Raw genomic sequence first — 23,002 nt, 5'->3', positions numbered from 1 at the left:
TCTATAATAAAAACGTATTAAAGCAAAGAGCCATGCATTCTTCTGCATTACAGACTTCCTTATGAAGAGAGACTAAATTGACTGGGTCTGTACTCGTTGGAGTTTAGAAGGATGAGGGGGGATCTTCTAGAGATGTATAAGATAATGAAGGGGGTGGATAGGGTAGAGGTAGAGAGATTCTTCCTGCTCAGAAAGGACAGCAGGACTAGAGGGCACAGCCTCAAGATAAGCGGGGGGGTGCAGTTTAGAACAGAATTGGGGAGGAACTTCTTCACTCAAAGGGTGGTGAATCTTTGGAATTCTCTGCCCGTTGAAGTGGTGGAGGCTTCCTCGCTAAATATATTTAAGACATGGGTAGATAGGTTTTTGGTAGGCAAGGGAATTAAGGGTTATGGGGAAAAAGCGGGAAAGTGGAACTGAGCCACTTCAGATCAGCCATGATCTTATTGAATGGCGGGGCAGTCTCAAAGGGCTAGATGGCCTACTCCTGCTCCTATTTCTCATGTTCTTATGCTCTCCCTTGGGAAAACACTGCATCTGTGGAAGTGAGTGCTGAAATTTGGTTCAGCATGTTTTGAGGACTATCTACAACAAACTCTCAACATTCAGGGTGCCCTGGGCTGATACAGAAGTTCCCCCAAACACCAACAACACCAATATCAACTGCCAATTCTATAGATGTCCATGCCAATCCTGCCTCAGCTCTTCAGTTATGAGAGGATGAAGGCATTACAGTTTGGACATATCTGAACAATGAGGACCTCATACTATTATTCTGGTGAACCTTTAATATTAGAAAGTGCTGAAAATACTTAGCAGTTTTTGCAGCATCTGTGGAGTGAGAATTGAGTGTAAGGTCTGTGACCAGAGATGCTGCCAGACCTGTTATTATTTTTCAGCATTTTCTGTTTTTTATTTCAGGTTTGGAAGGCTTACTGCAGATAGAAAATATACAGTAAATGGTATAGCCCTTAAAAGTATTAACATACAGAGGGATCCTGAATTCCCTGAAGGTGGCAACTGAGGTGGGCAAGGTGGTCAAGGAAGCATATGGCATGCTGGCTTTCAGACAGGACATTGAGTCTAGGAATTGGAAAATCATGTTGCAGCTGTAAAATACTTTGTAAGGCTGCATTTGGAGTATTGTGAACAATTCTGGTCACTACACTACCAGAAGTATGTTGATGCATTGGAAAGGGTGCAAAGAGATTTACCTGATGTTGCCTGGTTTAAAGGATATGGACAATGAAGAAAGGTTGAACAAATTTGGATTGTTTTCATTGGAGCATCAGAGGATCGGGGGGACCTGATAGAGGTTTACAAGATTATGACAGGTTTGGATGGAAAGGACAGTCGGAGTCTTTTACCCAGAGTCAAAGGACCAATTACTCTGGGGCATAGGTTGAGAGTGAGAGGGGGAAAGTTTAAGAGATGTAAGAAACAAGTTTTCCACACAGGTCAATGTCTAGAATGCGCTTCCAGAGGAGGTCATGGAAGCAGGTTCCATAACAATGTTCAAGAGGCATCTGGATAGATACATGAATAGGCAGAGAGTAGAGGGATATGGACAACATAGAGGCAAGAAAATATTAGAGAGGCATGTGTGTTGGCAGAGACTTGGTGGGCCAAAGGGCCTTTTCATGTGCTGTTTTTGTACAAAAAGAGAAAAATGCTGGAAAACCCCAGCTGGTCTGACAGCATCTGTGAAGAGAGAGTGAGTTGAGTCAACGTTTCAAACTTAGATGACCCTTCGTCAGAGCTGTGCTGTACTGTTCTTTGTTCTTTCTTAGTTCGTATTTCCAGCATCTGTATTATTTCTTTTGTGTAGGAACCTTTTTAGATCTCCTGACAAGTGAATAATATACTGGAGGTGGAGAGCACATCTTTCAAAAAGACTGGATAACATTAGCATCTTTATTTTAATATGCAATACTTCTATTATTTGTTATCTGATTCCTTTATAGAGGAAATGACTCAGCCATGTACACCAATGAAGAAAAATATCTTTGAATGAGTTGAAATTTTTTTTTGTCTATTGGTTTAATTTTTGTTTTACTTTCACGTTGTGAGCGAAATGATATTCCAATATATTCTTTGAGCATTAACTGATTTATGACCATCAGATATTATTAAGCTTTATCTCTGCCAATTTCACAGCCTGATTTCTGTGTTGGATAGCTGTCTTCTATTGACACCTGAAGAGTGACATGCAATCAGTGGGATAAGCTGGTTCATGTTCATTGCTGGATTTGGACTTTGAGTCCCAAAAGACCTGTTGAGTGAAGGAGACTTAGCTATTGATAAATTTCTTAGGGACCACCAGATGCCAGCCACAGCTTTTGGGCTAGAAGTTCTTTGGATACATAAATTGAACCTCCGTAGATTTATTTTGAGCTTGTAATGGAAGCTCTTAGCTGTGAGCAAACTATAAGACAAGAGTTGCTGAAAATGGACATCTTGTGAACATTTTCATTTTATATGCGGTATACAGTTTATTAATTTTTCTGGAGTGAAACACACAGGGCAGCACGATTGCATAGTGGTTAGCACTGTTGCCTCTCAGTGCCAGGAATCCGGGTTCAATTCTGACCATTCCTGCATGGGTTTCCCCCAGGTCCTCCAGTTTCCTCCCACAGTCCAAATATGTGCAGGTTAGGTAGATTGACCTTGCTAAAATGTCCCTTAGTGTCCAAGATTTGTAGGTTAAATGGATTAGCTATGGTAAGTGTGCAGGGCTACTGGGATAGGGCGGATGAGAGGGTTTGGATGGGATGCTGTTTCAGAGAGTTGGTACAGACTGGATTGGGCTGCATCCCTACATCCTGCTCTCTAGAGATTCTATGGTTCTATTATTACAGAGTGGTTCTAGTATTACAGAGTGACATGTCATCCTTCAGTAGAGTGGTTGGGAAAAACTGATTTTCTTCAGAATATATGTATTGCCATTCAGATATTAATCTAACATCGCCACAGTGAAATAGAATACACATTGTGTTGTTTCCTTTTAGAATGAACTAATTTGTTTTTTTACATGATTAAATTGTGGAATAATAATTGTGCAGTCTTATTGATTTCCTAATTAAACTTCTAAAAAGAAAATAATCTATTTCCACTTGTTAATATTGTGTATCTGCAATTATTTGTGACCAATTTGACAGGAAGGAGAAAGTATTTCTGAGGTGCCCCACCATGGGTTACGGAAACAAACCAGTGCTGCTTTATTTTCAAAGTGTTGCCTGATTGATGTTCAACATGGAAGAGAAATAAAAATCCACAAATACCTCCAGTTATGTCACAGGGTATCATGTGACTAATCATACAGCGATGCATTGCTTTACAATATGTAACATTCATAGAAATCATAGAACCCTACTGTGCAGAAAGAGGCCCTTTGGCCCATCGAGTCTGCACTGACTGCAATCCCACCCAGGCCCTAACCCCACACCCATACCCCCATACCCCCACAGCCCCACCCCCATACCCCCCACATATTTTACCCACTAATCCCTCGAACCTAAGCATCCTAGTACACCAAGGGGCAATTTTAGCATGGCCAATCAAACCTAACTCACACATCTTTGGACAGTGGGAGGCACCCATAGGAAACCCACGCAGACACGAGGAGAACGTGCAAACTCCACACAGACAATGACCTGAGCCGGGAATTGAACCCAGGTCCCTGGAGCTGTGAAACAGCAGTGCTAACCACTGTGCTCCTGTGCCGCCCCAGTATGGTTCCTCGCCCTTCACTTTAGTAATATGACAACAAACTCTTAAATATTAATCCTTACATACTTTGCGCATCAGTTATAACACTGTTATTATCTATATATGTATAACTGACATGAGTCTTTTTGGTGGATGTTGATTTTGTTTTGGTTAGTTACGATATCCCAGAGTCTGATTTTTGAAATCCTTGGTAGCTTGTTCCTCATGAATATCAGGGACTTCATTCTGTGAAATTGCTTCATTGTCAGCTTCCAGAGATGTTGGTCATTTTGCTGTAGTAGACTCTGAACTTGGTTCTGTTGTAATCCTTGGTTCAGGGATTTCACAGACTTGGCTGTCTGATGTAAACCTTTCTGATTCTGTCTCTGCTAATCCATTTTTGGAGTGAGGATTTGATCTGTGTGTCTCTGTCATATTGGCATGGAAAAAGGATTTCTGAGGTGCCACATCATGGATTACTTAAACAAACCAATGCATCTTTATTTACAAGGTGATGCCTGATTGAAGTCCAACATGTAAGAGAGATAAAAACCTGTGAATGCCTCTAGCACATCATTAATCAAACAGATGCATGTTTTATAACACATAAATTAGTTTCTGCCAACTGATACTATGAGTGCAAAGATTAATCAGTGATTAAAGTGAAATGATAATTCAGTTTTGTGATTGAGCAGTCTGTTGAAAAACCACCTGGGTTTTGGTCCATACTGATATTGATGGGATGTCGCAGTGAGAGAGAGAACTTTTCCCATTCCTAATGCAGGGTAGCTGAAGCTAATTGTAATGCCTACCTGATTGAAATGAGATGGCTCAGCGCAAAATGGGATCAAACTATTGATCCCCAGACTCGATTCGATTACATATTTTAAATGGTTGTCAGTGAGTTGAGAATTATCACATCAGATCAATCGTGATTTTATTGGATAGTGGATTGAATGGCCTACCTCTGCCCTGTGTCTTACATTCTGAAACCCCGTTTTCAACAGGTACTCAGGCCTTGCCGACTCTGCTGCCCTGCAGCTAATATAAGCTTAAATGAGCAGTGATTGGCTGTAGGCAGGACTTCTGCCCCTCACTCAGGGGGCCATCCTGCCTTGGATATCTGCTGGCCACTCTGGCCAGCAACTCTCCAGTCACTGCAGTAACAGAGCTACAATGGCCAGAACAGGAATGACATGTAGCTGTCTGAGACTGAGTCCCGAGATTTGAGACCCAGGTAAGTGTCAGAGGTTCCAAGATGAGGAAGGTAGAGTGGCCCTGAGAGAGTCGCAGTGTAAATGATTAGGTTCTTGGGGATAAGTTCTGGTAGGTGCAGAGTGGCAAGAGATGGTGTGAAGGTCGCTAGACCTCGAAGGAAGGTCTTTTGATGGAGATGCCAATCCCTCTCCCCATCTTCTGCGAATAACCTAACTTTCTTCATTTTCAGGTTTCCCCTTTTGCAGTTTTTGTCTGCACACCAGCCTAAAAATCAAGGCTTGGTGGGAAACAACCTTTAGCTGGCATTTCATGGCCTCAATTGGGCATTCCCACCCAAGCATAAATTCACTGAGAGGTTGGTCAAGTGGGAATGCAGAAGTAATCCTGTTCCTGCAATTTCACATTCCCAGGTCATCTTCAGGACTATGTCAAAGAAGAAAGAACAAAGAAAATTACAGCACAGGAACAAGCCCTTCGGCCCTCCAAGCCTGCACCGACCATGCTGCCTGACGTAACTAAAACCCTCTACCCTTCCGGGGACCATATCCCTCTATTTCCATCCTATTCATGTACTTGTCAAGACGCCCCTTAAAAGCCACTACTGTATCCGCTTCGACTGTCTTCCCCGGCAATGAGTTCCAGGCACCCAGTATTCTCTGTGTAAAAAAATCTCCCCTCATATATCTCCTTTAAACATTCCCTCTCGCACCTTAAACCTATGCTCACTAGTTATTGACTCTTCCATCCTGGGAAAAAGCTTCTGACACTGCACTTTGTCCATGCCTCTTATAATCTTGTAGACTTCTATCAGGTCTTCCCTCAACCTCCATCGCTCCAGTGAGAACAAACCAAGTTTCTCCAACCTCTCCCCATAGCTAATGCCCTCCATACCAGGCAACATCCTGGTAAATCTTTTCTGTACCCTCTCCAAAGCCTCCACATCCTTCTGATAGTATGGTGACCAGAATTGAACACTGTATTTCAAGTGCGGTCTAACTGTGGTTCTATAAAGCTGCAACATGACTTGCCAATTTTTAAACTCAGTACCCGAGTCAATGAAGGCCATATGCCTGCTTGACTACCTTCTCCACCTGCAATGCCAATTTCAATAACCTGTGTACCTACACATCCAGATACCTTTGCCTCTCAATACTCTTAAAGGTTCTGCCATTTACTGTATATTTCCACCTATATTAGACCTTCCAAAATGCATTACCTCACACTTGTCTGGATTAAATTCTATCTGCCATCTCTCCACCCAAGTCTCCAACGGATCTATATCCTGCTGTATCCTCTGATGGTCCTTGTTGTTATCCGCAAATCCACTAACCTTTGTGCTGTCTGTAAACTTACTAATCAATCCAGTTACACTTTCCTCCAAATCATTTGTATATATTACAAACAGCAGAGGAATGCCACAGCCTTTCATTCAGAAACACATCCTTTCACTGCTACCCCCTGTCTTCTTTGATTAGCTATAAAGACTCGCATTCTAATCAGCCTTTATATGCTCTGTTTGAGACCAGAACTCTCCACTCACCTGACAAAGGGGCAAACCCCAAAAGCTTGTGGGTTTATTATCAAATAAATTTGTTGGACTCTAACCTGGTGTTGTGAGACTTCTTACTGTCCTTTGACCGACCCAGTTTTGTATCCACCTTGCTAGCTCACCTCTGATCCCACGCGACTTCACCTTCTGCACCAATCTGCCGTGAGGGACCTTGTCAAAGGCCTTACTGAAGTTCACATTGACAACATCCACTGCCCTACCCTCATCAATCATCTTCGTCACTTCCTCGAAAAACTCAATCAAATTCGTGAGACATGACCTCCCCTTCACAAAACCATGTTGCCTCTCTCTAATACATCCACTTATTTCCAAGTGGGAATAAATCCTATTTCGAAGAATCCTCTCCAGTAATTTCCGTACCACTGATGTAAGGCTCACCAGCTGGAAATTACCTGGATTATTCTTGCTACCTTTCTTAAACAAAGAAATAACATTGGCTATTCTCCAATCCTCTGGGACCTCCCCTGTAAAAAGTCTGACAACACGAGGTTTAAGTCCAACCGATTTATTTATAGTAAACTCACTAGCTTTCGAGGGGTTTCCCTCATCTTCGGGTGAATGCAGGGAAACCCCTCAAAAGCTGGTGAGTTTACTATCAAATAAATCGGTAGGACTTAAACCTGGTGTTGTCAGACTTTTTACTGTGTTTACCCCGGTCCAATGCCGGCATATCCACATCAAGACCTCCCCTGTAGCCAGTGAGGATACAAAGATTTCTCTCAAGACCCCAGCAATTGCCTCCCTTGCCCCTGTCAGTATTCTAGGGTAATCCCATCAGGTCCTGGGGATTTGTCGACCTTAATGTTTCTCAATAACCCCAGTACGTCCTTTTTGACCTCACCATGAATCAAACAATCTACACATCCTTTCCAAGACTCGTCATCCACCAAGTCCTTCTCTTTGGTGAATACTGACGCAAAGTACTCATTTAATAGTTTGCCCATTTCCTCTGGCTCCACCTATAGATTCCCTCCCTTGCCCTTGAGTGGGCCAACCCTCTCCCTGGCTACCGTCTTGCTCTTTACATATGTGTAAATTGCCTGGGAGATTTTCCTTAATTCTGCTGGCCAATGCTTTTTCATGACTCCTTTTAGCCCTTCTTACTCCTTGCTTAAGTTTCTTTCTACTTCCCTTGTATTCCACACTTGCTTTGTGTGTTTCCTAGCTTTGATAAATGCTTCCTTTTCCTCTTTGACTAGGCTCACAATATCTCTCGTTATCCAAGGTTCCCAAAATTTGCCATACTTATCCTTCACCCTTGCAGGAATGTGCTGGTCCTGAATCCCTATCAACTTACACTTGAAAGCCTCCCACATGCCAGATGTTGATTTGCCCTCAACTCAATCATCTGCCCCCAATCCTCATTCTTCAATTCCTGCCTAATATTGTAATTAGCCTTCCCTCAATTTAGCACCTTAACTTGAAGACTACGCTTATCTTTATCCATCAGTACCTCAAAGCTTACTGAACTGTGGTCACTGTTCGCGAACTGCTCCCCTACTAAAACATCGACCACCTGGCCAGGCTCATTCCCTAATACCAGATCCAGTATGGTCCTTTCCCTAGTTGGACCATCTACATACTGTTTCAGGAAGCCCTCCTGGATGCTCTGAACAAATGCTCTGCCCCATCCATGCCCCTAGCACTAAGTGAGTCCCAGTCAATGTAGGGGAAATTAAAATTTCCCACCACAACAACCCTGTTACTTTTTCACCTTGCCAAAATCTGCCTACATATCTGTCCCTCAATCTCCCACTAGCAGTTGGGTAGCCTATAATAAACCCCCAACATTGTGACTACACCTTTCCTATTCCTGAACTCTACCCATATTCCCTCACTCTGTGAGCCCTCCGAGGGGTCCTCCAGGAGTACAGCTGTGATATTTTCCTTAATCAGTAGTGCAATTCCTCCACTCCTTTTACATACCCCTCTATCCAACCTGAAACATCTGTATCCTGGAATGTTAAGTTGCCAACCTTGTCCTTCTGGCAAAAACATCGTAGTTCCTAGAACTATGTCCACCCAGAATTGGCTCCTACAGTTTAAGCATTCATCTCAGGGAAGTATTATAATGACCTAATACAGACCTACTGTTGCAGGGTAAAATATAGATGGTTCTAAGCCGTCATGAAAAGTATCATATTCCAAATCCCAGTATAAGACATTATAGGTTACTGTTAATTTAGAAGTTTATTCCTTCTTGAATTGTAGAATTCCCACAGAGCAAAAGGAGGCCATTCAACCCAGCGAGTCTGCACCAACTCTCTGACAGAATATCTTACCCATGTTTTCTCTGTTGCCGTATCCCCATAATACTGCACACTTCCATGGCCTATCCAGCTAACCTAGACATCCTGGGACACTAATGGGCAATTTATCATGGAGAACCTACTGAACCTGCATATCTTTGGACTGTGGGAGGAAACCAGAGCACCCGGAGGAAACCCATGCAGACACAAGGAGAATGTGCAAACTCCACATAGTCATCCAAGATCAGTATTGAACTCAAATCCCTGGCACTATGAGACAGCATTGCTCACCATTGTGCCACTTCCCTGCCCTCTACACTACACATTTATTTGTGCTGATCAATAGAGTGCTGCAGGGCTTCAATGCTGCAATAAAACTTCTTTTAAACGTCTTTTAAACATTTTCAAACACCATTTCATTATTTTTGTGTGGCTGGGCAGAGTGGAATTTTTTTTGTGTTTAGAATTAGTGCACTGATTATGGGTGATGACTTAGAGAAGGTGAGTAGTTTCAAGTACCTGGGGTCAGTGGTGGCACAAGATGGAAATATAGAAATGGAAATTAAGCAATGGAATAGTCCTGTTTGGAGTAATTGGAAGGAGTGTAGTGGAATGTCATGTGATAGGAAAGTATTGCTGAAACTGAGACTGGCTGTGTAAGTGCAGAAATCTGGGTAACATCAAGAAGAGTGGATACAAATGAGGCACAATGCTGAGATGGATATGTGGAGTAACAAGAAAGGACAAAATCAGAAAGCACCACAGGGGGATAGGAGCATCAAAAAAAAGTATTGAAGAAGAGATTGACACTGTATGGTCATTTGCTGCAGAGAGAAGTGAAATGTGGTCAGGTGAGTGATGGAGATGTCAGAAATAAGAAAGCTGAAGACCGATGGATAGATGTGGTGGTGTGTTATGTGTTTAAGTGGTTTTGTGATTGTGTTCATAGCCCCTCACACCATTTGATGGTGATGTGATTGGGGTATTTCACAGGCTCCTGCCTTGAGTTTCATTTTCTACTCTGCACAGATGACAGTTCCTTCAATAAACTTTTTGTTATTTTAAAAAAATTGTTTCTCACTGGACAAAGACAGATCAGTAGACAAACAGCGGAGTTGCCTTTCCATGTCATCCGTGATAATTTTCCAGTTCTATTTGGAAGATTGTGGTTGGAGAAAATGAAGCTTAACTTGAGTGCTGTCAACAGATTGGTTGATGCCAAAATTGTTCCACGGTACCTTCAGAATAAATACAAGAATGTATTTGAAGATGTTCTGGGCTCAGTGAAGGGATTTCAAATGAAACTCAAGATGAAGCCTAATGGTCAACCAAAAGGTCTCAAAGTAAGAGTGGTGCCATATGCAATTCATCCCAAAGTCAAAGAAGAATTATTGTGACTGGTTAACACTGGCATGTCAGAGCCAGTTACATTGAGTAACTGAGATATCCCCCGTCGTACCTTTCATGAAACCAGTTCGTATTTGTGTTGACTTTAAAACAGCCTTAAATCCAATGTTGTGTGATCAATTTAATTGCTCCTTTAATTGAAGATTTGTTTGCTGGATTATCAGGTGGGCAGAAATTCAGCAAGATTGATATATCATGAGCATACTTCCAGATGAATACAGCTGCTGAATCTCGACTATTGCTTACTATCATTATTCATAAAGGTTATTTTCATTGGAAAAGAATGCCTTTTGGAATAACATCTGCACCTGCTCTATTCCAAAGATCAATGAATCAGATTTTAGTGATCTCTCTCTGATGTATAGTGTTACCTAGATGATATTCTAATTGCAGGGACCAGTGTCAAGGGCACTTTAATAATTTTGAATCAACATTGGAATGCCTTCAAGCATTTGGTCTGTGTATCAAGAAAGAAAAGTGTGACTCTTTCCAGACGTCAGTCTAGTACTTGGATCATGTTATTGAAAGTATAGACTCTGGAACAGTTCCTGCAGATTGGAGGGTAGCTAATGTTACTCCAGTATTCAAAAAGGCAGACAGAGAGAAAATGGAATTATAGACCAGTAAACCTAATATCAGTAGTGGGGAAAATTCTTGAATCCATTACCAAGGACTTTATAGTGGAGCATTTAGAAAGCAATGGCAGGATCAAACAGAATCAGCATGGATTTATGAAGGGGAAATCATGCTTGATATCTGTTGGAATTCTTTGAAGATGTAACTAGTGGAGTTGATAAGGGGGAGCCATTCAATGTGGTTATACTTGGACTTTCAGAAAGCATTTGTTGAAGTCCTGCATAAGAGATTATCGTGCAAGATTAAAGCACTTGAGATAGGGGATAGTGTATTGAGATGGATAGAAAACTGGTTGTTAGGAAACTAAGACCAGGATTTAATGGATCCTTTTCAATTTGGCAGGCAGTACCTAGTGGGATGCCACAGGAATCGATGCTGGGAACTCAGCTATTCACAATATATATTAATGATTTGGATGAGAGAACAATGTAACATCTCAATATTTGCAGATGATACCAAGTTGGGTAGGAGGGTGAACTGTGACAAGGATGTAGAGATCCTTCAGCATGATCTGGACAGGTTGGGTGAGTGGACAAATCAATGGCAGATGCAGTATAATTTGGATAAATGTGAGGTTATTCACGTTGGAAGCATAAACAAGAAGGCAGATTATTACCTAAATGGTTGTAAATTGGTAAGGGGACTGTGTAGTGGGACCTGGGTATCCTTGTACACTAATCACTGAAGGTACGTGTGTATGTGCAGAAGGGGTTAAAGAAGGCAAATGGTATGTTGGCGTTCATTGTGAGAGGTTTCGCATACTGGAGCAAGGCTATGTTGTTGCAATTATACTGGGCCTTGGTGAGGCCACACCGAGAATATCGTGTGCAGTTTTGGTCTCCTTTTCTGAAGAAGGATGTTCTTGTTCTCAAGGGAGTGCAGGCTGATTCCGGGGATGGCAGGACTGATGTACGAGGAGAGACTGATTAGGTCATGATTATTTTTGTTGAAGTTCAGGCAAATGAGGGTGTATCTCTGAGGTTTATAAAATTCTAACAGGACTAGACAAGGTCGATACAGGGAAGATGTTCCTGATGGTGGGGAACTCCAGAAGCAAGGGTCATAGTCTGAAGATTCGGGGTAGACCATTTAGGATGGAGATGAGGAGACATTTCTTCACCCAACGAGTGGTGAGCCTGTGGAATTCATTACCACTGGAAGCAGATGATGCCAAAACATTGAATGTATTCAAGAGGCAGCTAGCTACAGCACTTGGGGCGAAAGGGATCAAAGGTTATGGGGAGAAAGCATGATTAGGCTTTTGAGTAGGACAGTCAGCCATGATTGTTATGAATGGCGGAGCAGGTTCAAAGGGACAAATGGCTTCCTCTTGCTTTTATCTTTTATGTTTCTATGTAAAGGCCGACAAAAACTACTAAAAGGATGGACGCTATTTTCAAAGCAATATGTCCAATGAATGGACAATTGAAGACCTTTCTAGGATTAGTAAATTATCATGGCAAATTTGTCCCCAGCTTAGCTACATTATTGAAGCTTTAAAATAGCCATAGTCCTGGACAACAGAATGTGAGAAAGTATATAAGGATGTCAAATATGCTTTACAGAAGTGTGAAGTATTGGTTCATTTAAATCTGAAGCTCCCAAATCTGCTTGCCTATGACATAAGAGCATAAGAAATAGGAGCAGGAGTAGGCCATCTAGTCCTTCGAGCCTGTCCCGCCATTCAATAAGATCATGGCTGATCTGAAGTGGATCAGTTCCACTTTCTCCCCATAACCCTTAATTCCCCTGTCTATCAGAAACCTATCTACCCGTGACTTAAATATATTTAGCGAGGTAGCCTCCACCACTTCAACGGGCAGAGAATTCCAGAGATTCACCACCCTTTGAGTGAAGAAGTTCCTCCTCAACTCTGTTCTAAACCGCCCCCCCTTTATCTTGAGACTGTGTCCTCTAGTCCTGCTATCCTTTCTAAGCGGGAAGAATCTCTCTACCTCTACCCTATCCATCCCCTTCATTATCTTGTACGTCTCTATAAGATCCCCCCTCAGCCTTCTAAACTCCAACGAGCACAGACCCAGTCTATTTAGTCTCTCTTCATAGGCCAACTCCCTCATCTCCGGTATCAGCTTAGTGAACCTCCTCAGCACTCCCTCCAAGGCCAATATATCCTTGCGCAAGTGCGGCGACCAAACTGCACATAGTACTCCAGCTGCGGCCTCACCAGTGCCCTGTACAGTTGCAGCAAGACCTCCCTACTTTTATATTCTATCCCCCTCGCTATAAAGGCCGACATTCCATTCACCTTCTTGATCACCTGCTGCACCTGCAGACTGGGTTTTTGCGACTCGTGCACAAGGACCCCCAGGTCCCTCTGCACCATAGCATGCTGCAGCTTTTCGCCTTTTAAATAATAATCCCTCCTACTATTATTCCTGCCAAAGTGGATAACCTCACACTTGCTAACATTATACTCCATCTGCCAGGTCCTCGCCCACTCGCTCAGCCTATCCAGATCTCTCTGCAGACTTTCCACACCCTCCACGCAATTTGCTTTTCCACTCATCTTCATGTCATCAGCAAATTTCGTCACCCTACACTCAGCCCCCTCCTCCAGATCATCTATATAAATGGTAAACAGTTGAGGCCCCAGCACCGATCCCTGTGGCACTCCACTAGTCACCAGCTGCCAACCAGAATAGCACCCATTGATTCCAACTCTCTGCTTCTTATTAGACAGCCAAACCTCTATCCACGCTAACACCTTACCCCCAACTCCGTGCACCCTAACCTTCTGTAGCACGCTTCACCTTGTAATGAAGAGTCATACGCAAGCAGATTCTATGATCAAACATGTCATTTTCCCTTCCAACACTAGTTGTATCGACTTTGTAATGGACACTTGTTACGCAAAATTAATGCCATTCACTGAGTCAATAAAGTGAAGATAAAAAAAATTAAAACTGAAGTTTGCAAAGTCACTGTAGTACAGAAAATACTGCACTATTTCACCAGCTGGTTAAGGAACACGGCTCTATAAGGTGTTTCACATTTTATATCTTCCGGAGAAGAATGACAAAAAGCTTTTATTTAGCAAACCCTTACAAGTGCTCAATCTAACTGTGTTCAATGAAAAAAAAAGTCACGGGTCAAGTTTAAGGGGCATTTAACACTATTAGAACTGCAACACTGTGTTAAAGAATTGAGGCAGGTCTTGTAACCTGCCCTCCTCTGCACCCACACCCTTCACATACTCCAATTCATTGGAACCTTTCCTGTGTCCAGGGAATTTTGGAATATTATAACGAATGCATCCACCATCTCTGCTGCCACTTCTTTTAATAGCCTAGGATGTAGGCCTTCAGGCCCAGGGGACTTAACTGCCCTCAATCCCAATAGTTTTTTGTTAGCCTTTTCCCTATTGGTATTGATTTAGTAAGTACCACTCTTTCTATTACCTCTGACTTGCCCGTTCCTATAGGAATGACTGAGGCAAAGTATTGATTTTGCATCTCTGCCATTTCACTGTTTCCCACTATTAAGTCTCCGGTGTTATCTTCCAAGGGATCAACATTCAGTCTAGCATCTCTTTGCTTTTATATACCTACAGAAGTTTTTGCTCTCCTTCTTGATGTTTTGCGTAATTTACCTCCGCTCTTTTTATTACTTTTATAGTATCCCTTTGTTTATGTTTGAAAGTTTCCCAATCTTCCAGCCTACCGCTGGCTTTTGCAATATGGTATACCTTAGTTTTTGTCTTTATATTAAAAACATAGAACATAGAACATTACAGCGCAGAACAGGCCCTTTGGCCCACGATGTTGCGCCGACCAGTTACAAAAAACAATGACCCACTAGCCTATACCAATCCCTTTTCGTCCATAAACCTATCCACAGATCTCTTAAACGCCCCCAAACTAGGCGCATTTACAACTGCAGCAGGCAGGGCATTCCAATCCCTCACCACCCGCTGGGTAAAGAACCTACCCCTGACATCCGTCCTGTAGCTACCCCCCCTTAATTTAAAGCCATGCCCCCTCGTGCTAGCTTTCTCCATCCGAGGAAAAAGGCTATCACTGTCCACCCTATCTAAACCTCTAATCATCTTATATGTTTCAATAAGATCCCCTCTTAGCTGCCTTCTTTCTAACGAAAACAACCCTAAATCCCTCAGTCTCTCCTCATAGGACCTCCCCACCATACCAGGCAACATCCTAGTAAACCTATTGTCCTTGTCCTCCTTGTTTAGCCTTGGATATTTATTAGACCCCCTTACCATTTTTCTTCCTCAATATATTTTAGTTGTGAGGACTTAAGTATTTCCTTAAACAACTACAACAGCTCATTCGCTGTCTGACCTTTTAGCCTTTTTGCCCACTCTACTCGGGCCAAATCTGTCCTCATGCCTATGCAATTTCCTTTGTTTAATCCCAGAATGCTAGTATGGGACTCCACTTTCTCACCCCCAAACTGAATTTTGAATTCGATCATACTATGGATCTTTATTCCCTAGAGGATCCTTAACTCTGAGGTGATCAATTAATCACTCCTCATTACAAAATACCAAATCCAGAGTAGCCTGCTCCGTGGTTGGTTCCACAACATACTGTTCCAAGAAACAATCTCTAATGCGTTCAATGAACTCTGTCTCCAGGCTACCCTTGCTGATTTGATTCTTCCGATCTATGTGCATGTTAAAATCACCCATGAGTATTGTCATACTTTTCTTGCAAGCCCTCAGTATTTCCTGGTTTATACTGTGCCCCACTGTGGAACCACTGCTTGGGAACCTATAGATTACTCTTACCAAGTCCTTCTTTCCTTTGCCATTTCTTATTTCTACCCGGACTGATTCCACATCTTGATCTACCATGCTTATATAATTTCTCATTGCAGCACTGATCCCTTCCCTCACGAGCAAAGCTACACCACCTCCTTTTCCTTTTAGCCTTTCTTTCCGAAATGCTGAGTACCCTTGGATATTCAATTCCCAGACCTGGTCTCCTTGTAACCATGTCTCGGTAATCGCCACCAAATCATATCCTTCTGTTTCTATTTGAGCCGTTAAATCGTTCACTTTGTTCTGAGTGTTTCGTGCATTCAGTTACAAAGCTTTTAAACTTGTTCTATTGATAAATTTTCTTACTCGTTTATAATTTCTTGGTGCATAAAGACATTCATCAATTCTGTCTCTTTGTTTTATTGTCTGGTAACCATCTGCCACATTCATAGTTCACAGAATTTCAATGCTTTCGATCTGTCATTCCCTCAGACAGATTGCTAGCCCCTGAAGGGACTGGGAGGTTCTCCATAACGGAGCTTTCACATGAAGATGAATACATCCTCTTGAGTTTCCCAAAGACAGACAACTTCCACCGAGATGAACGTTTCTGACTGGATACTGTTAACCACTATCTTGGGCATGACAAAGGAAATACGATCTGGGCAGTTTCTCACTTTTTCAGTTCACTCCCAACTGAATTCAGAAAATAAGTTCAAAACTTAAAGCCCATCCCTGTCATGTGACTTACCTTTGCCTTTTAACTGGGTTTTTTCCCCATCAATTATAGGTCGGCAAGCCTTATGTCAGTGGTAGGAAAATTATTGGAAAAGATTCTTGGGGACAGGATTTACTCACATTTGGAAACAAATGGACTTATTAGTGATAAGTAGTATTGTTTTGTGAATGGGAGGTCATGCCTCACTAACTTGATTCTTTTGAGGAAGTGACGAAGATGATAGATGAGGGAAAAGCAGTGTATGTTGTATACATGGATTTCAGTAAAGCCTTTGACAAGGTACCTCGTAATAGACTGATATGAAAGGTGAAGTCACACAAGATCAGAGGAGAGCTGGCAAGATGGATACAGAACTGGCTTGGCTGAAGAAGACAGAGGATAGCAGTAGAGGTGTGCTTTTCTGAATGGAAGGCTGTGATTAGCAGTGTTCACAGTGAAAAGTCTGACAACACCACGTTTCAGTCCAACCGATTTATTTGATAGTAAACTCACAAGCTTTCGGGTTCCGAAAGCTTGTGAGTTTACTATTAAATAAATCGGTTGGACTGAAACCTGGTGTTGTCAGACTTTTTACTGTGTTTACCCCAGTCCAATGCCGGCATATCCACATCATTAGCGGTGTTCCACAGGGATCAGTTCTGGGATCTTTATTATTTGTAGTATGTATAAATGATTTGGAGGAAAAGATAGCTGGTCTGATTAGTAAGTTTGCAGATGACACAAAAATCGGTGGAGTTGCATACAATGAAGAGAATTGTCAGAGGATACAGCAAGATATAAACCAGTTGGTGACTTGGGCGGAGAACTGGCAAATGGAGTTTAATCTGGGCAAGTGTGAGATAATGCATTTTGGAAGGTCCAATGCATGTAGGAATTATACAGTAAATGGTAAAATCTTTCGGAGCCTTAACAGGCAGAGAAATCTGGGCATACGTGTCTACCAATCACTGAAAGTGGCAATGCAGATGGATGAGGTAGTTCAGAAAGCATACGGCATGCATGCTTTCACCGGTCAGGGCATTGAGTATAAAAATTGATAGGTCATGCTGTAGGCGTACAGAACCTTAATTAGGCTTCATTTAGAATATTGTGTACAATTTCATACTACCAGAAGGATGTGGATTCTTTGGAGAGGGTACAGAAGAGGCTTACCAGGATGTTGCCTGCTCTGGAAGATTTTAGCTGTGAGGAGAGGTTGGATAATCCTGGTTTGTTCTCATTGAAACAACGGAGGTTGAGGGGTTTGAGGTTTACAAGAATATGAGTGGCATGGACAGATGCTCTTTCGTAGGGTAAAAAAGTCAAGTACTAGGAGCCATAGATTTAAGGTGTTTGGGGAAAAGTTTAGAGGAGATTTGTGAGGCAAGTTTTTTTTACACAAGATGGTGAATATCTGGAACGCGCTGTCCAGGGAGGTGGTGGGAGCAGGTACGATAGCAGCATTTAAGTGACAACTAGCTGAATACATGAACAGGATGGGAATGAAAGGATACAGGTGTAAGCGCATACAGTTTTAGTTGAGGCAGGCATCATGATCAGGTTTGGAGGCCGAAAGGCCTGTTCCTGTGCTGTACTTCTCTTCGTGCTTTTGTTCAAACGTGCACACAGCTCTTCCCCTCTCAAGTACCATGGTGGTAGCTTCCCCTGGTGGTCGACTGGTTAGGATCTGGCACTTTCACTGCCATGGCCTGGGTTCAATTCCCAGTAAGGGAATGAAGATTTATTTCAAGTTCCTGTTCAAGTGCTGCTTTCGGGCTCAGTTGACTGGACAGCTGTTTAGTGATGCACAGGTTAAAATCCTGTACCAGCTGAAATTACTCATGAAAGCCCAACTTCTCAGCTCCCGAGGTTTGCTGATCCTCAGATTAAATCATCACCAGTCAGCCCTTCCCTTCAAAAGTTGGAGTAGCCTCTGGGCAACTGGAACTCTCGTGACTACTTTTTACTTACCATGTTGGTCAGGTGATTTCTTTGAAAAGATGTTCTTGTTCCCAGTCCAAAGATATACTTACGACCCATTTGTAGAAAAAATCCTAGTGTCCAAATAGTGTCCTTCCAAATTTAAAAAGAAAAGTGCAGTTGGTGAAGATATGGTTTTCCCAACGCAAGGCAAGCCCTCAACAATAGGTCAACTCGCTAGTTAATTACATGATCACTTGATATTGTGACGTTAATAATTGCTTTTATGTCTTCCAGCAGTTTTACTGCAATACGTGGTGTATAAGACCATTGTTCCTCTCCCTAATACTGCTATTCCATTCTCTAAGTGCTTTATACCAGTGATATTTTCCATATAATGGTTCTACGAGCACATCTTGCCTTGGAGACCTCCTCAAATCTCAAATGATAAATTTATAGCATTTTTGCTCCCCTTTCTGCCAACAGAAGATTATCCTCTTGTTAATATTGAGGTTCATTTGGTGCTTCCATTAGCTTCCCATTTGGCTTTATCTTCCATTCGTAGCTTTTTTGTAGGCCGTTGGATGCCAATGATTGTATAAAATCAAACTGTTACATCACAAGAAGGCCATGGGTTGATTGGTGTTAAATTACTGGAGACAACATTGGGAGAAATAGCAGCAATAAAATGGTGCTAATGTCATTAATGTCACTAATGGACACGTAATTCTCAGGCCCAGGCCAATAACCTGTGGGCATGGGTTCAAATCCCACCTCAGCAGTTGATAGAGGTTAAATTCAATTAATTAATCTGGAGATGTGATGGTACTGTGAAGCTATCATCGATTGTCATAAAAACTAAACTGGTTCACGAATGTCCTTTAGGGAAGGAAATCCACCATCCTTATCCAGTCTAGCCTATCTGTGACTCCAGATTGATATCAATGTGGTAGATCTTAACTATTCTCTAGGGCAATTAGGTATGGCAACAACTGTTGGCCTTACCAGCCATGCCCACATCCCACCAAGCAATACATGTACATATGTGATAATTAAGGCCAATTATGTAAATCCTTTTGCAAACAAGAAAATCCTAAACCACTGATACAATCCACAGAGTAACATGGAATGAAATCCAGTTTCACTGTCAATCAGTGGTACACTTTTTGGTATGTTGTTATTACTTAGTCTTGGCAGGTGATATTATTTATCCATCTTCAGTTGCCCTGAACGGAATAACTTGTTAGATATTTCAAATGGGAGTTAAGATTCAACTATAAAGTGAGAAGCCAGAGTTGTATGACAGCTTGCGTGGGTGGTGATGGCAGATTTCCTTCCTGGAAGGACATTTATGAATCAGTTGACATATTGGTCCTTTTGTTATAAAATAACATATCTTATGAGTCAGAAGGGAACCTGGGAATATATTTTAATATAGTTATTTAATGAACAGAATTTTGTTGAAGTATTATTTATTCTTCCCTCTTGCAGATTTAAAACCGTTACTGAGTGAGGGCCAAATGAGGTGGTGGAGGCAGACACGTTAGTGACATTTAAGACTTAACTGGATAAACACATGGACAGGCGGGGAATAGATGGATACAGGCGGTTGGTCTAAATAGGACAATGTGATTAGTGCAGGCTTGGTGGGCCAAAGGGCCTATTCATGCACTATATTGTTCTTTGGGTATTGCATTCTCTGAAGAACCTGTATATTTTTGATTGTGATGGTAGCACATTGATTGAGTTCTAGTAAAGCCACTATAATGATTATAACCTCATTAAATTCAGGTTTATGTGATCTGTGTAAGAATGAACACATTTTGAACTTGTTACCCAAGTTTAGTTTAAAGTAATATTCTTATTAATTTTTGTACAGTTATCTCTGAAGATCATCTGTCAGTTACCCCTCCATTACTATAATAAGTTACATTAATGTAATGCTTTTAACATTGAAAAACATGAGACACTTTACTGAATCATAATCAAACTAAAGCAGGTGGACAAGACCAAAATCTGGGCCAGAGAAGAGGCTTTTGAGGAAAGTTTTGAAGCAAGAGAGAAAGTTGAAGTTGGAATCACAGAATTGTTTGTGCAAAAGGAGGCCATTTGGCCCATCATGTCTCCATTGGCTGTCCAAACGAGCATCATGACTTGGTGCCATTCCCCTGCTGGTCCCCTGTACCCTTGCATGTTGTTTTGATTCAAGTAATCAGTTAATGCTCTCTCGAATGCATCGACTGTACCTGCTACCACCGCATTGCCAGGCAGTGCAATCCTGACTCAAACCACTTGTTATGTGAAAAAGTTTTTTCTCATATCACATTTGCTTCTTTTGCAGATCACTTTAAATCTATGTCCTTTCACTCCTGATCCTTTTATGAGCGGGAACAGTTTCTGCCTTATACTCTATGCAGCCCCCTCATGATTATGAACATCCCAATTAACAAGGAATTCCAGAACATGGAAATGTAGCATTTGGTTCCCTCATCCAGGTCATTTATATATATTGTGAATAGCAAGTGCCCAAGCACTTATCCCTGCAGTCACTGCCTGTCACTTGGTAAAAGATTGATTTATTCCCACTCTCAATTTCCTGTCTGTCAACCAATTCTCAATCCATGCCAGTACATTACCCCTCTCCCATGTGCTTTAATTTTTCAATTAACCTCTTATGAGGCATCTTTATTAAAAATGTTCAGAAAGTCCAAATGCACCCCATCCATTGGTTCTCCCTAATCTATTCGATGAGTTACATCTCAAAAAACTCCAGTAGATTTGTTAAGCATGATTTGCCTCTCATAAACCCATGCAGGTTTTGTCCAATCCCGTTAAAGCTTTACATAAGAACATAAGAACATAAGAAATAGGAGCAGGAGTAGGCCATCTAGCCCTTCGAGCCTGCCCCGCCATTCAATAAGATCATGGCTGATCTGTCGCTGCTCAGTTCCACTTTCCCGCCCTCTCTTATCAAAAACCCATCAACCCGCGTCTTAAAAATATTTAGCGAGGCAGCCTCCACCACTTCAACGGGCAGAGAATTCCAGAGATTCACCACCCTTTGAGTGAAGAAGTTCCTCCTCAACTCCGTTCTAAACCGCCCCCCTTTTATCTTGAGGCTGTGCCCCCTAGTCCTACTGTCTTTTTTGAGCGGGAAGAGTCTCTCCACCTCTATCCTATCCATCCCATTCATCATCTTATAAGTCTCAATGAGATCTCCCCTCATTCTTCTAAACTCTAACGAGTACAAGCCCAGTTTATTCAGCCTCTCCTCATAGCTCAACCCCCTCAACTCCGGTATCAGCCTAGTAAACCTCCTCTGCACTCCCTCCAAGGCCAAAATATCTTTGCGCAGGTGCGGTGCCCAAAACTGCACACAGTACTCCAGCTGCGGCCTCACCAATGCCCTATACAGCCGCAGCAAGACCTCCCTACTTTTATATTCAATCCCCCTCGCTATGAAGGCCAGCATCCCATTTGCCTTCCTGACCACCTGCTGCACCTGCAAGCTGGGTTTTTGCGACTCATGCACAAGGACCCCGAGGTCCCTCTGCACCGTCGCCTGCTGCAGTTTTTTGCCCCGTAAGTAATAGTCCTTCCTACCATTCTTCCTACCAAAGTGGACCACCTCACACTTGCCAACATTAAATTCCATTTGCCATTTCCTGGCCCATTCGCCCAGCCTATCTAGATCCTTCTGCAGACTCTCCACACCCTCCGCACAATTTGCCGTTCCCCCAATCTTGGTGTCATCAGCAAATTTCAACACCCTACACTCGGTTCCCTCCTCCAGATCATCTATATAAATGGTAAAAAGCTGAGGCCCCAGCACCGACCCCTGGGGCACTCCACTAGTCACCATCCGCCAATCCGAATAGCACCCGTTGACCCCCACTCTCTGCCTCCTATTTGACAACCAATCCTCTATCCACGCTAACACCCTACCCCCAACTCCATGTCCCTCGACCTTCTGCAATAACCTCTTGTGAGGTACTTTGTCAAACGCCTTCTGAAAATCTAGAAAGACCACATCCACCGGCTCTCCTCTATCCACCGCCCTAGACACGTCCTCATAGAACTCCAGTAAATTTGTCAGACACGACTTCCCTTTAATGAAACCATGCTGCGTCTGCTCTATCAAGCAATTCCCTTCAAGACGCCTCACAATTTCCTCCTTAATGACAGATTCTAACATTTTACCTACCACAGACGTTAAACTAACCGGCCTATAATTCCCCGCCTTTTGCCTGGCACCTTTCTTAAACAATGGCGTAACATTAGCCGTTTTCCAATCATCCGGCACTTCCCCGGAATCCAGCGACGTCTGGAAAATAACCACCAAGGTATCCAGTATCACCTCCGCCATTTCTTTCAGAACCCTCGGATGCATTCCATCCGGTCCTGGGGACTTGTCCACAATCAGCCCCTCCAGTCTGTCGAGCACCGCCTCTCTAGTAACAGTAATGTCATTAAGACCCTCCAGTCCTACCACCTTTCCATCGCTAACACCCGGCAAATTATTCACGTCCTCCTCCGTGAGGACAGAAACAAAAAAGTTATTCAATACCTTAGCCATATCCCCATCCCCTACCACTAGGTCCCCTTTCTCATCCTCTGAAGGACCAACATTCACCCTAGCCAGCCTCTTCCATTTTATATATTTATAAAAACTCTTGCTATCCTTTTTTATATTAAGCGCTAGCCCAGCTTCATAGTTTCTCCTACCCTTCTTTATCAACTTCTTTGTCAATCTTTGTTGACGTTTAAACCTCTCCCAATCCTCTTCTCGCCCACTACTCTTAGCTACTCTAAATTCCTCCGCTTTTAATTTAACA

General features: G+C 42.5%; 1 protein-coding gene across 1 annotated transcript in view; it reads left to right on the top strand.

Annotated features, from left to right (window-relative positions):
- The window catches only part of LOC145353476 (cell adhesion molecule 2-like), a 1,377,372-nt gene that overhangs the window by 171,582 nt on the left and 1,182,788 nt on the right, over window positions 1-23,002 (top strand). The window lies entirely within an intron of this gene.

The sequence above is a fragment of the Carcharhinus amblyrhynchos genome, chromosome 15 (genome assembly GCF_965287045.1).
Source record: "Carcharhinus amblyrhynchos chromosome 15, sCarAmb.v2.hapA, whole genome shotgun sequence".
Classification (NCBI taxonomy): domain Eukaryota; kingdom Metazoa; phylum Chordata; class Chondrichthyes; order Carcharhiniformes; family Carcharhinidae; genus Carcharhinus; species Carcharhinus amblyrhynchos.
This window is presented reverse-complemented; position numbering and strand designations above follow the sequence as displayed.